The following is a 14,145-nucleotide window of genomic DNA, read 5'->3' on the forward strand; positions in this document are numbered from 1 at the left end:
TTCATAAACCTAGGCTTTCTTGTAAAAGAGTGAGATTTCCTATATTGATAAAGCTTCCTTTTACATATAAAGAGTCCAGTTTGATCAATGTAAAATAAAGTTTTATTCTAAATGATTGTGCAGAGAGGACAGAATATTATGAAAGAGATATTCTCACCAGATAGGCAGAGGATGTAGAAACCTCAGTACAGTTTCTACAGAGGAGGAAGGGGGATGTTTTTGAGGAGCAAAGGCAAGAGAAAAATGCAGTCTGGGTTCCTTAGAGACTCTGTTGTCACCAACTTGGACTTTGGCTTAAGAATTCACAGAGATGCTTATCTGGCAGGAGAGATACCATGTTCACAAAGGTGGTCTTCCCGGGACAAGGCTTATCCATTGCACTACGGATGTACTGACCCCTGCGATTTCCCCAAATGTGGGAAACTCGACTGCATAATTTGTGGTAGTGGGGGACTGCGTTCACGGTCTCCCCTGGTGTAAAAACTATTTAAAAAAAAGAATTCACAGAGATAAGAATGCATGAATCTTAGAATCTTGAGTAAAAAAAAGGAAGTCATAAAGCATGCAAACTGTGAACCACGATATGACATTCAAAGACAAGCGAAACAACAAGCTATACTTTTTGAACACCTAAGTCTATATTGTAAATGCATTCAGATAAGCAAAGAAATGATAAACAGAACACTTAAGAAGAGTGGTTACACCTGGGTGGAAGCAGGTTGGAGAAATTGGAAAGAGACTAATAGAAGATTTCAGCGGCACTGATTATATTCTGTTTCTTATGTTGATGGTGAATTCATGAGTGTTTATTATTATGCTTTCTAACTCATATGTATTATGCTGATTATTTTGCAGATATCAAATGTGCCAAAATTAAAGTTGCAAAAGAAAAAACAGAAGAAAAAATACTAGGCAGGAGGAGCTGTGCTTTAGTAATGAACAATAAATACAGAGCTCTGAGGCATCAGATCCGCCACTCCATGGCAGACTTCAGTGAATTCCAGTAGACACGTGAAAGTTCACACAGATCTAAATCTCTCCTCCCTCACTCCCATGGGGTCACATAAGCCCTCATAGACTCAGACACAATCTTCAGGAGGAGCAAGGTAAGAAGAAATGATTTTCCAAATTAAGCATGGATCTAAAAGAGACCGAGATAACCTGAAATGGAGTTGATCTTTCATTGGCAAAGTTTTCTCACCTTGCCTCCACATCGCCAGTGGAAATTGCAGGGATGCTGGAGCAAACTGAGATCCGTCTAAGAATATAAAAGAAATTTTATTTTTATTGCACATCATGGCCATTGATTATATGAGTAAGTATTTTACCCTAGTTCAAAATAATGCTTACCTACTCGTTACATGACAAGAAAGGGCAGCAGCTGTAGCAGATCTACATCCCCAAGCTTTTCCTGCCCTGTGACTGGTTGTACAACAATCATAAGTCTTTTAAACTATAGGAGAGCAAGAGGGAGAGTTCATAATCTCTGAAGTTCCTTCAGGTCTGTGAGTCCAAATATTAGGGACAGTCTTCACTCTCTTGAGCATTCATGATAAGTTTTCTTTATTCTTCATCCTATGATGTGATATGGAGTTGAAACCATTATTTAAAATATGTAACCATCAGTGATAGTGCCGTTACTTCATGAAGATAAATCACTTTAGAATGATTTTTATCTCTCTCAACAAGTTGTGTGCTTTAAGACATTCAAGGGGGGAGGAGCAGGGGCACAAGTCCAGGATAGTAAAAATTAAGTACAGTTTCCAAAGGATTTATCAGGTAAATGTTATGGATTGTTGTGATTTAATTTATGAGATTAGTTTGACTTTCAATTACCAAGCATCACATTGAATCACTTTGTATTTTGAACTCTGTAACTGGGACTCCTTACACTCGATCTTTCATTTGGAGAGGGATTATCAATAATTAGACACTGTGGCCTTATTGATCAGCTAATCAATACCCACATTAATCACCAGTGGTCTAAAAACAATTCAGTCTTTGCATTAAAAGGAGTCAGTGTGATCAAATTAGCATCTTTTGCTACAAGCTGAGCAAAGATGTGGCTTTCCAAAGGAAAGGCAATGCTGAGAGGATGTACTTACAGAATTCTGAGCTCTGTAACCTATTACTACACAGAAGTGATCTTGTAAGAGTCAAATTTTGATTATTGCTGGGCTCACGCTTGTAATCCCAGCACTTTGGGAGGCCGAGGCGGGTGGATCACGAGGTCAGGAGATCGAGACCAACCTGGCTAACACAGGGAAACCCCATCTCTGCTAAAAATACAAAAAATTAGCCAGGCATGGTGGCACATGCCTGTAGTTCCAGCTACTGGGGAGGCAGAAGCAGGAGAATCGGTTGAACATGGGAGAAAGAGGTTGCAGTGAGCCGAGATCACGCCACCACACGCCAGCCTGGGCGACAGAGTGAGACTCCATCTTGAAAAGAAGTATGTTTTTGGTTTTATGCTCTGCTATTTGTATCATTTAGCAAAATTTTATTCACTACAAAGTATGACTAAATGAATATGACCTTTCTCATACTACATTGTAAATAAATGTTCTTCATTCTTGCATTTATACCAGAAGCTATTTTGTGTTGCCAAGAAAATTCAAATTATCTCAGTGATTCTAAAAATATAGCAAATGTTTAGGTTTAATACCTGTGATAACGTGTATCATAATGTTTAGGTTTAATACCTTTAATCACCATACCTGTAAAAGTGATTTGTTAACTGTTAAGAATTAAGACTATTTCTATTTCCCAAGGTACACTTATCACTCCAAACAGAGCTCCAGAATGAAAAAATGCGTTTTTTCTTCCCAGAATTGTAGTTCATCTGGTTTCAAACCAAAGCAAGCTGGTGAGGTGAAGAAGGAGCTTGTCCTGGCTATTCCATATCGGCTTTGACCACACTGACTTTCAGGCTGTCACTCAAACCAGTGGCTGTCAAAGGAGGTCACAGATTCATCTAAATGGCTTTTAATAATTTGGCATTACTTTCATGTGAATAATTTATAATCCCCAAAGTATGAAACTGTTATTTATGGTTAGTAGCTGTGAGATAATGAGGCACATGGTTTTAAGGCTGTTTTTATTACCAAGTGGTGTCTGTACAGTTGTAGTGAGTTAAAGGGAAGTGGAAGTGAATTTTTTTTCTTTTTAAAGATTATATCAGAGGCAGAAATGATATATCACAGATGAGAATAATACTGGCTGTCTCTTTAAATTTATCCATTCCAAACACCACACCATTTCTTTGAAATGGGAGCTTACAGCAGCATTCTGGGAGTTTCTTGAAGTCAGTCATTTTCACTCTCTGAGGAAATAAAAAACCGACTTGTTTGGTCTTTGAGTTTTGGTTCCTACTGGGAATAAGACAATTACGTATCACTTTTTATTGGGTTTTAAAGCATAAAAACTATTTTGTCTGTGTAAAAACTTGAAAAGTAGATGTGTATAAAGAAAAAAATCACTTGTTATCTCACCAATTTTAACAAAAATAGGATCATAAAGTATAGTTATTCTATCCTGCTACTTTTGGTCATTTCAACATTATTAAATAGGTTTTGAAAATGCTATTTTTAATGACTGCAAAATATTCCACTGTATAGATGCTATAGAATTTATTTCTTAGTATTTAATAGTTTAGATTTTTCTAATTTTTAATTGTTATGAAAAACTCTGTGATGAGAATTCTTTAACAGAAATCTTTACCTACACTTCTGATTATTTTCCCATGATAGATTTCCAGGAGGGAGGTTATTGGGTCAAATAGAAAGAATCTTTTAAAGAACCTGATACATATCACCAAAATACATTCCAGAGAGTTTATAACAATTTACAAGCCTACCAACAGAGAAAATGGTAATTAACTTTGAAAAATTTTGCCAAATTAATAGATTCAAAATAGATGTACCATTGTTTTAACTTGTAGTTTGTGATTACTAGTAAGTAAGCAACTTTAATGTTTACTAGCCATTTATATTTATTTTTGAAAAGTGTCTATTAGTGCCGTTTGCCTATTTTATTTTTCTTGCAATTAGCACTATCCTTCCTGTTTGTAAGAGCGCTTTATATGTTAAAAGATATTAACTTCATATCACATTTTAAATCTACCTATTCATTTTATAATTGAAGAGAACCATCTAAGTTCTATAACTATCTCATTACATAATGATGGGTAGATGCCAAATTTCAAGTAATAAAAGTGCAGTTTATAAAATTTTATAATTAGCTATTTACACTCAACACCTTTAGTTTATTTACTTGGTAGATATTTATTAGTTTTTACTGTTAGTCATAGTTATATATGTATATATAACTATATATATTTATAGTAAATATATGTATTTGAGATAAAATCTGTTTATCTCATAACTTTTGCCTATTACAGACAAATAAAAGATCAACTTTGGATAACCACAAATTTTCCTATCAATAACTGGAGACTTGGTTCAACATCTGCCTGTGAGGAAACAAAGATGTTTAAGATGGCTTTCACTTCTCAAGCATTCACAGTTTGGTGGGAGAGATGGAGATGTGCACAGTTAGCTTTCATGCAAGGCAGAATTTGACAAGTAGAGTAACAGAATAAATAGAACGAAACAGGCTTATCTAGGAAGAAGAGATTAAACCTGACTAAGGCAGTCTTTTTTTGAACAATGAGTTTTGAAGTATTTCTTACATAATAGATAATTTATCGCCTGGCTTTGACTTTTTTAAGCCTGGCCTTGCCTTCACTAAATATGTAGGTCTTTGACAAGAAGAAATGAGACCAATGGCAGAAGTAAGGATTGTGGAGTAAGGGAAGAGTGGAAGAAGAAGGATGTTCCAGGTAGAGGGACAGCTAGAATGTGGAGGGATGGCTTAGGAAACTGCACGTATATCAGTGCGTGTGGAGTGAAGGTAGAGAGACTGGAGTGGGGATTAGTAAACTGGTGAGGCAGATAAGGACCAAACGGCAGGCATCTCTGAATGCCAAACTGACAAGGATTTATGTTGCAAGCAATGGGAAATCTTTGAGTGTTTCTGAGCAGGTGGATGTCATAATTCAGGCTGTTTGAGACAGCTTTGCTGTTACATGTATGAAGATTGAAGGGGAGGAGCAAAAAGGAGGTAGAGAACCCAGCAGGGAGGTGAACAGTGAGTGCGGTAACTGGCAGAGAGTCAGAAGAAAGGAGAGAATGGATCTGATGGTTTGGAGGCAGACTTGCTAGGATTTTAGACCTAATTGGATATAGTGAGGAGGAGAGGAAAGAGAGGGAGAAGGAGGAATCCAAGATAAAACTGAGGTTGGGAGCCTCAGCAGTTCAGGCAGTCCAGCTTAGATTTCCATCCTGGGGAGTAATTTTTTTTAAATGGTTCAAGAGGCATAACATCATGTGGCAGGCTGGGTTCAAGGATTCTGGTTTTGTTATCAGAGGAAGAACCCCTCCTTCTTCATTTCTCACAGGGGCATTACAGCACATTGGAGACTCTGAAGACAGACTGGCTGGAGCTTTCTCACAATTACCTCTCCAAGACATATAATAAGCTGTCGGACACCGGACAGATGCCTCAGCCTTTTACAGCCTCAACATCCTCATCTGAATTTATTTTCTTGTGTGGTTTTAAGAACTAAGTGAAATAATGAATGCAAATGCTTTGTGGTGTGACTGGCAAATAGTAAGTGCTCAGTAAATGCTAGCTCTTTACTTGATAGTAGTGAACATTTTGGTGCTACATTTGAGAGATAAAAATAGCAATATCCTCATGTTAAGTTCAAGCACTGAACATACGATAACATTGAAACAAAATCAGAGGGCTGCAAATTCATAAAATAAGGAACATTTGATCTAGAAATAAAGGACAGAACCCTAAGCTATACTGTGTTCATTAAAAAGAAATGATTTTATAAAAGACTGCATTTAATTTTTTTTGTTCATGAAGGGAAGGCTTCTGATGCCATCTAAAATGTCTTTCTGTTTTAAATTAAACTAACCAACAGTGATCTCAAACAATAATTCCGTAAATGTACATAGCACCTGGTCTGTGGGAGAGTGATTGATCTGATAAAAGTCTATGTGTGCACCCTAAGCCTCCTTGAAACAAGGTCCAGAAAGATGAAAGGCAAAAGAGGTGAAAGTTTTTATGAAGGAAATAATGGCCACTTGACTGTCATTTCGAGACTTGCCTTTTTCATATCAATATCCAATTTTATAATGAATTTTTATTTTCTCATTTCTTTTTAACATTTCCACTAAGCTTTCTTTTTTAACATCTGAGTCTTTTTTTGGAAGGCAGGAAATAAAAAACAAATATGTTTGATTTCTTGGCAGTTTATTTTACATTCAAAGCTGTCAAAGTTTTTTCATATTTGAGAATTGATCCTCGTTTCTACCACTATATTTCAAGTATCTGTGGATTTGAGCATCAAAAATAAGACATTAATGGACAATAACATATTGAACAAAACAAAAATGTATTGGTCTATACTAACAATAAATAAACAAATAAATGAGGGAGGGGGAGGAGAAAGCTCTTTCTTACAGCAGAAATAAAACTAATAAATGTAGACAGAATGAGGACTAATTAAATTCAGCAAAAAAACCCACCATTTTGTAATCACCAGGAAAGGATCATTAATAGATGCTAGACGTAGTGGGTAAAAATATGATACTTTTCAAAGTTTTCACAGTTTTCAAAGTTTTAAAGGATAGTTTCAAAGTATCTCCCCAATTATTCATCAATTACATAAAGAAAATGGTGCCATTACAATGAAACACCTGGTAGATACCACCTTTACCAAGTGATCAAAGTGAGCAACACCACTAATGGGACAAACCAATGTTATGAGGTTCCTGATATGATCTCATGGGAAGGACACAATATATTTTCATGCCATTCCTGGTAAGAAAATGCATAACCTGAATTTTAACTATTTACTAGAAAACACCAAACAAATCCAAGTTGTGGGGTATCCTGCAACATAACTGGCCTGTTTTTTTTGTACAAATGTCAAGAACAGGGAAAGATAAAGAAAGGCTGAGTAACTGATGTGGATTAAATGAAACTAAAGATACGTGGCAGCTTGCAACATGTGATCTTGGTTTGTATCCTGAACCAAAGGGGAAAATTACTGTAAAAGACATTATTCAAACAATTGGTGAAACTGGAATATGGCATGAAGAAAATATTCTTGTATCAATAGTAGCGTATGTTCAATTTCCCAATTTTGAAAAATTTTACTGTGTTATGTATGACGACATTTTTGTTTGTGTAAAATACACACTGAAGTTTTAACAAGTAAAGAAGAATTATGTATGCAACTTACTCTCAAATGATTTAAAATATGTGTATATATCTGTATATGTATGTGTACACACACACACACACACACACAAAATGAGGCAGGGAGAAGGAAATATAGCCTACTCAAACTAACAGCCCATTTCTCAGAAGAGAGTGGTTTACCACTCTTTACAGGAAAACATTATTTAAGCAATGAGAAAAATGTGAAGAAAGATTGTAATTGTCTTCTCTCTGATTCTAATTTGCTGAGTGTACTTGTGTGAAAATGTAGGCATAGATAGGCAGTTGCCTTGCGATTGGTTTTGGACTGTCTTTGGTTAAATGATTGGATAGCTATTTAAGAGGAGGGCAATTTTTCTGTTTCTGAAAAATCAGAATATAACTTCTTTTCACATAAGTGTTTCTTGAATACTTGGCTTTGGACAGGTATTACGTGTGTGCTTTTACAGTTCGTTATTAAAACTATAAAATTAGGCTTTCCAATTTGAAGTCCTCAATCTTCTTTGGGAGGTAGAATATGAGGAATTTAATTTAGCTTGCTTTATTGTAATTGTTTATTGGTCAGTCAACTAGTTACACTCCTCAGTAGAAGGAAGCTGTCAAAAAACTTGTTCTCATTTTTTTTCACCTTGATCTTTGACTGTTATTTGCTCAATATGGTAGGAAGATAGGGGTTGGAAACCTATCCCAACAGATTTCATAATTGATTGTATATGTTTTATATTACCAGTATTGGGCACATATACTTGGAGAGATTGCACTTCAAAAACTCAGAAGTAGGATTAATACACTGAAAGACAAAACCAGCTCAGAAATTTCTTCTGTGGCATCATCAAAAGAGCATGGTCTTAGGGATAGAAGACTTTGGCTCCAGTCCCAGCTTAGTCACCAATTGTGTCCTTGGACAAACTGCTTAGCCATGTTGTCCCTTAATCATCCAAAATATCTCAAATCTATTCTGCAGGAGGGTAGTAAGCATTAAATGTAAGAAGCTGTGTGAAAAGTGCATAGCATAGATTTGATCTAGAGCAGGGACCCAACAAATGCTTTGTCTTTGTTAATTCTTTCATTCAGCAATTTTGTTCACAGCTGAACAAGACAAAGACCATGCCCTCATGGTCTTGCCCATTGAGTAATGGGCACACCCTGGCTACACAAGTAAGCTGTTTGCTCTAGACAGGGGACATTTAATGGTGATACACAGGTGTCTCTTTAGGGCTCATAATGTCTGTCCAGTTGAAGAGTATTTGTAGGTTTGGACCCAATCTTAGACTTCCCATCACCTGCCAAAATCAATCATAGTTTAAAACTTTATCTCAAAATCTGGGGACTCCATTTGGATCTCAGAACTTTCAGAAAAAGACCAGGTGCCATGGTCTTAGGATAAAAAAGTGGTAGATTCTACATGTAAAGCCCAAACTTTGAGGAATTGTGGCCAGAGAGAGAAAACTCTTTGAGATTGGTTTTAAGTACCCTCATATAAGGACTTCATGAGTCAGCCTTGGCTAAGGGCATCATTTCCTAGTCTGAAGGCATTAGGAGTTAAACAGATGTTAAATTATTATTCATGGCTTGTTGTATAAACATCAAATTGAAGTTACATAGAAAGTATTATTTCCTTTTCCTTTACTTTGTTTACTATACTGAACTCATGTAATTTGCCTCTTCTTAATTTAGTAGAACATCTCCATTTTCAGAATAACCATATTTGAAATAAAAGTTCTTCAAACAAATCAGGCAAAAATATCTGCCCTTGAATCAGTTTAGATTTAATATAATGCATGTTTTTGTCATTTGCATATATCACTTGTGACTCAGAATAACTTTATTTAAGATTTAAATTTGGCTCACTTTTACTGAATTTTTCAGCATCTTCCTGTGCGTTGACTGGGGAATTTCGCTGAATGTGAATTTTGCGTATGTCTCCTCAAAGCGAACATTAGTAGTCACATCTCCCATAAGTTAGATTAGACTATTAGAAATACTGTGTACCTAATCACTTACTCACCAATTGTAATAAAATCTTGATAATTGAGGTAGTCACTTTACTAATTGGGCCTTAAATCACTTGGGCCTTAGCTTCAGTCTTACAGGTATTTTGGATATTCATTTTGGTTAAAGTCATAAAATTCCTTCAGAGGCTAGTGACAATTTTTTTTTGTCAGTTTTATAGTGTTTACCTAAATAGGTAAAATGGTATTTGCTATACTCGTATATCATTTTGTTCTGAGGCTGAAAGCATTAGAATTGGTGTCTAGTTAGAAGTTAGGATGAGACAATTCGAGTTAATCTTAGCTTGATTTAATTCTGAACTAAAAAGCCAGTTTCAATTTGGCTAAAGGCAATGTTTCTAGTTTATTGTTAGTGCTTTAGCAGTTGACAGTGGGACGATGTGTTCCACTTGCTACATCTTCCTACTGGTCTGGAGCACTAACGGACTTTCGATGTGCTGGCCCACCCCGAGCCTCAGGGCTCCATGTGAGTGGAACCAGGGCTGGTTTCAAGGGTGTGTGGCTTAAACAGTTGCACAGGGCTCTGAGTTTGGGGTAATTTTTTTTTTTGTTTTGAAATTTGAAATAATTTTTGAACAAGGCATTTTCATTTTGTACTGTCCCCTCAAAATTGTATAGGTGCTCTTGAGTGCATCCACAGTGCCTCTGCTCACATGTACCTTTACATAACCAATTTAACCACTGTTTTGGTGTGGTGTGGGAGTTTCTCTCTCTTTTTCTTTGGCAGAGGTGTCTCCTGAAAGTGGACTTCCTTTTGTATAATATTATATGTGGTAGGGTTTACATACTGAAAGCAGTAATGTAAAGATAAAAAAATTCACAAAAAGTTGACTCGTATTAAACCTGCACATTTTTTTTGAATCGGTCAGATTTGACATAGGATTTAAACACAGAGTTTAAAGTGGTTAGGCTCATGATTTTTGCACAGCATGAAATTAGGGCTCTCTTGAGCTCCTTGTACCAGGGCTGCTTGCTTGTTATCTGTGAAAACTATATTTCTACCTTAAAGTTTTGAGGACATAACATAAAAGAAAGACTAAATAATTCTCAAGACTCTTTCAATTCTGAGATCCTATCATTCCTTTAGAAATAGACTTAAGAGCAATAGAGATTTACTTTTTTGTGAAAATGATTAAAACAAGCCTTACTTGGGAAACACAATAATAGCAACCATTTACTGAGTACTTACTATGTGCCAGGCATTTAGCATAAATGTTGTTTTTCACTGAATCTTTCCCTAGCCCTGTGAGGAAGGGTTATTATCTGCTGTACTGATGAATAAATGAAAGCCTGGAGAAGTTAAGTAGTGCCGCCAGGACTCAAGCTGCCTGGCTGATTCCCAAGCCCTTATGCACATCCACTGCCTTCTCCAGCTTCTCATCAATTAAGTAAGCATGGAGCTAACCTTTGATTCAAGGAGGGACTTGCCCAGGGAGTTGAATGTGAGGGTGACCTGGCTGTGACCCTGCCACCCCATTGATTGCAGAGCCCATTAGACTGATGTGGTGGCCCGGTGTCTTCTTTCTCCCTCACCTCTGTCTACGTCAGCTTTCAAGTCTCGGGCTCAGACAACAGGAATGACATAACCCCGTTAAAGGAGCATTCATTCTCTGTAGGTCCAGGGAATGTGATCACTGCTCAGGGAGGCTTCAAGATGGGGCTTTTCTGTGACCCTGTAATGCCTCCCAAAGTGTTGACATGAACACTGTGAGAAGGTGCTTACTGAGTCTCTCTCTGCAGGTCACCTACCCCTCCTCCAATATCACCCAGGCAAACTTTTAGGGGAGTTTTAGGATTCATACTTTTAGCTTGCTCTTCCACTGTTGCTTTCTCTCTCTTTCTTTTTCAAATGAGATACATGGAGAGTTGAGGATGGATCATCTTTGCATTTCAATTTATTGCCCATTTAATTAAAGGAATGGAGAAAATATGCTGTCATGGAAGCATTTACTCAATACATTAGAGAAATAGCTCATTCTTACATAGGAATTACCCCTGTCAAATCAATGAAGTGGGGTCATTGAGCACATAAATTCTGTTTATATAATCTTAAGCCAACAGAGATAAAGAATGCATTTCCTCTTAAAAAAAAGTTTGATTTAAAAATTGAAATGGGCCTAAATTGCTATTGGTTTTGATCTGGCAAGAACCTCTCAATAAAGTTGGTACCTATCTGCTGTCCCATAAATTACTTTCAGCAAGTTTGAAGGTAAAGAGAATCAAGTCTTTCTCTCTTCAAATAAAAGGAAAAATTGAGACAATGTGTGTAAAATACTCAGAGCCTTCAACATGATGACTGCTTGTCAGATGTTAGTTGCTCTTGTGGTGGGAGTGGTTGCTGCTTTATTTAGAGTCAGTTTCCTCACCTGTAATAGGAGAATCACAACAATACTATTGTGTCTTAAGTTTTCTCAATCATATAATACTTGACTAATCTAGTAACACAACCTTCAAATTCTTGAAATCTCTCATAAAATGTACTGTTCTTTTGTTTTTCCTGTAACATCTCAATTTCTTATAGAAGTTTTGCTGGGACGCATTTTAATTTTAAAAACGAGTTTGTGTTCCTAAATTAATCTATACATTTAATGTATTTTATGTCAAAACCTAAATGAGGCTTTTTATAAAAAAAGCACCACATTAAAAAAATCATTCTGAGGTTCTTCTGAGAAAAAAAATTGCCAAAATAGCCAGGAAAAATTGTTTAATAAAAGAATCATCATGATTGGGAACAGGGTACTAACCTGGAATCACCATGAATCATAATATCTCAGTAAATTGAAACGGAAGGGTTTTGGCATAATGGTAAACAGACATTAGAATAGATTAGAAAGTTTAAAAACAGACTCAAGTATGTCTAATAATATGACAGCATAGATGTTGTCTCAAGTCAGTGGGAGAATATATTACCAAATACATGTATCAGAAAAATTCACTTACTCTCTGAAAAACATAAATTCCTAACATATTTTATATAAAAATAAAATCCAGTTGGATTAAAGACTTAAAAGTAAAAGATAAAATAATAAAATCACTTACAGGAAATTAGAGGTAAAAACCATGAAATCTCAGGGAGAAGGACTTTTGAAGCATAACCGAAGGCAGAGACCATGAAGGGAAAGGTGGATGTTGGTATATTTAAAACTAAGGAATGGAAAAATGGAGTACAAGCCAAGGTAAAACACAATAAGCTGGGACAAGTGTTGCTACATATGACAAAAGGTAAAGAGAAGAGCTCTTTTAAGTAAATAATGGAATGATTATCTTTCCTACAGAAAAATTTGCTAGGGCAGGAAATTCAATAAAGCAATGGCCAATAAACAATTTAAAAATGCTTCGTTATTATTTCTAAAGAAAGAAATACAAATTAAAAGCAAAACACACCATGTTCTACTGTGGAATTGACAATGGCCAGCATAAGCAAGGAATAGGGAAAAAGGCATCATCAGTCTCCTAATTATTGGAAGCCATACCTTTTGTTTGGTTGATCTATTTTTAGACATGTACCCTAAAGAAAACAACTGGATATGTGCACAATGTATGTATAAACATGTTTATTTTGGATTTAAAAAAATTGTAGTGATCAATTGAAAACAGCTTAAATGCTTGGCAATACAAGGGGTTAGGGGATTCATGCAGTCCTAAAAAGGAATACTCTGCAAACATTTAAGAATGTAAATGTGACTATGTATTTATTGAATAGAGATATTATTGAGCAAAAAATAAGCAAATGTTACACAATACATAAAGTATGATCCCATTATTTTTTGTAAAACATATATTTGTGCAAACTTAGAAAGAAGTTGAGAAGGATAAGGATCTAATTATGAATAGGGATTACTCCTGGGACTGAAATTAAATTAGGGATAATTTTTACTTTTCTGAGTTTTCAGCATTTTAAAATAAAAATAAAAGACTTGCTATTACTAAAATTCAAAAGATAACAAATGTTGGCAAGGGTGTGGAAAAAAGAGAACTCTTGTTTACTCTTAGTAGGAATGTAGATTCATACAGCAATTATGGAAAACAGTGTCAATATCATTAAAATGGCCATACTGTCTGCAGTGACGTACAGATTCATTGCTATTTCTATCAAGCTATCAAGGATAGTCTTCACAGAACTAGAAAAAAAACTATTTAAAAATTCCCATGGAACCAAGAAAGAGCCCAAATAGCCAAGGCAATCCTAAGCAAAAAGAACGAAGCTGGAGACTTCATGTTACCCCACTTCAAACTATACTACAGGGCTACTGTAACCAAAACAGCATGGTACTGTACAAAAACAAAAGCAATGGGAAAAGGACTTTCTATTCAATAAAGAGTGCTGGGATAACTAGCTAGCCATATGCAATCTACTGAAAGATTGAAACTGGATATCTTCCTTACACATTATACAAAAATCAACTCATGATGGATCAAAGACTTAAATGTAATACTCAAAACTATAAAAACCCTGAGATAAGAAATTGCAACACAAGCAAAAACTGACAAGTGGGATCTAATTAAACCAAATAGTTTCTGCACAGCAAAAGAACTATCAACAGAATAAACAGACAACCTACAGAATGGGAGAAAATGTTTAAAAATTATGCATCTGACAAAGGTTTAATATCCAGCATCCATAAGGAATTCGAACAAATGTACAGGACAAAAATGAACAACCTCATCAAAAAGTGGGCAAAGGACATGAACAGACACTTTTCAAAAGAAGATGTACATGTGGCCAACAAACATAAAAAAAAAACTCATGGGGAGAAATGCCAGATATAGGTGATGGGGAGGAAGGCAGCAAACCACATTGCCATGTATGTACCTATGCAACAATCTTGCATGTTTT

General features: G+C 35.8%; 1 non-coding gene across 1 annotated transcript; it reads left to right on the plus strand.

Moving 5' to 3' along the window:
* Nucleotides 1–310: 310 nt before the first annotated feature.
* On the plus strand, nucleotides 311–474 carry LOC118149047 (U1 spliceosomal RNA). The gene has a single exon (XR_004736214.2). It is a non-coding gene; the product is annotated as a U1 spliceosomal RNA (small nuclear RNA).
* Nucleotides 475–14,145: the final 13,671 nt, after the last annotated feature.

The sequence above is a fragment of the Callithrix jacchus genome, chromosome 17 (genome assembly GCF_049354715.1).
Source record: "Callithrix jacchus isolate 240 chromosome 17, calJac240_pri, whole genome shotgun sequence".
Taxonomy (NCBI): domain Eukaryota; kingdom Metazoa; phylum Chordata; class Mammalia; order Primates; family Cebidae; genus Callithrix; species Callithrix jacchus.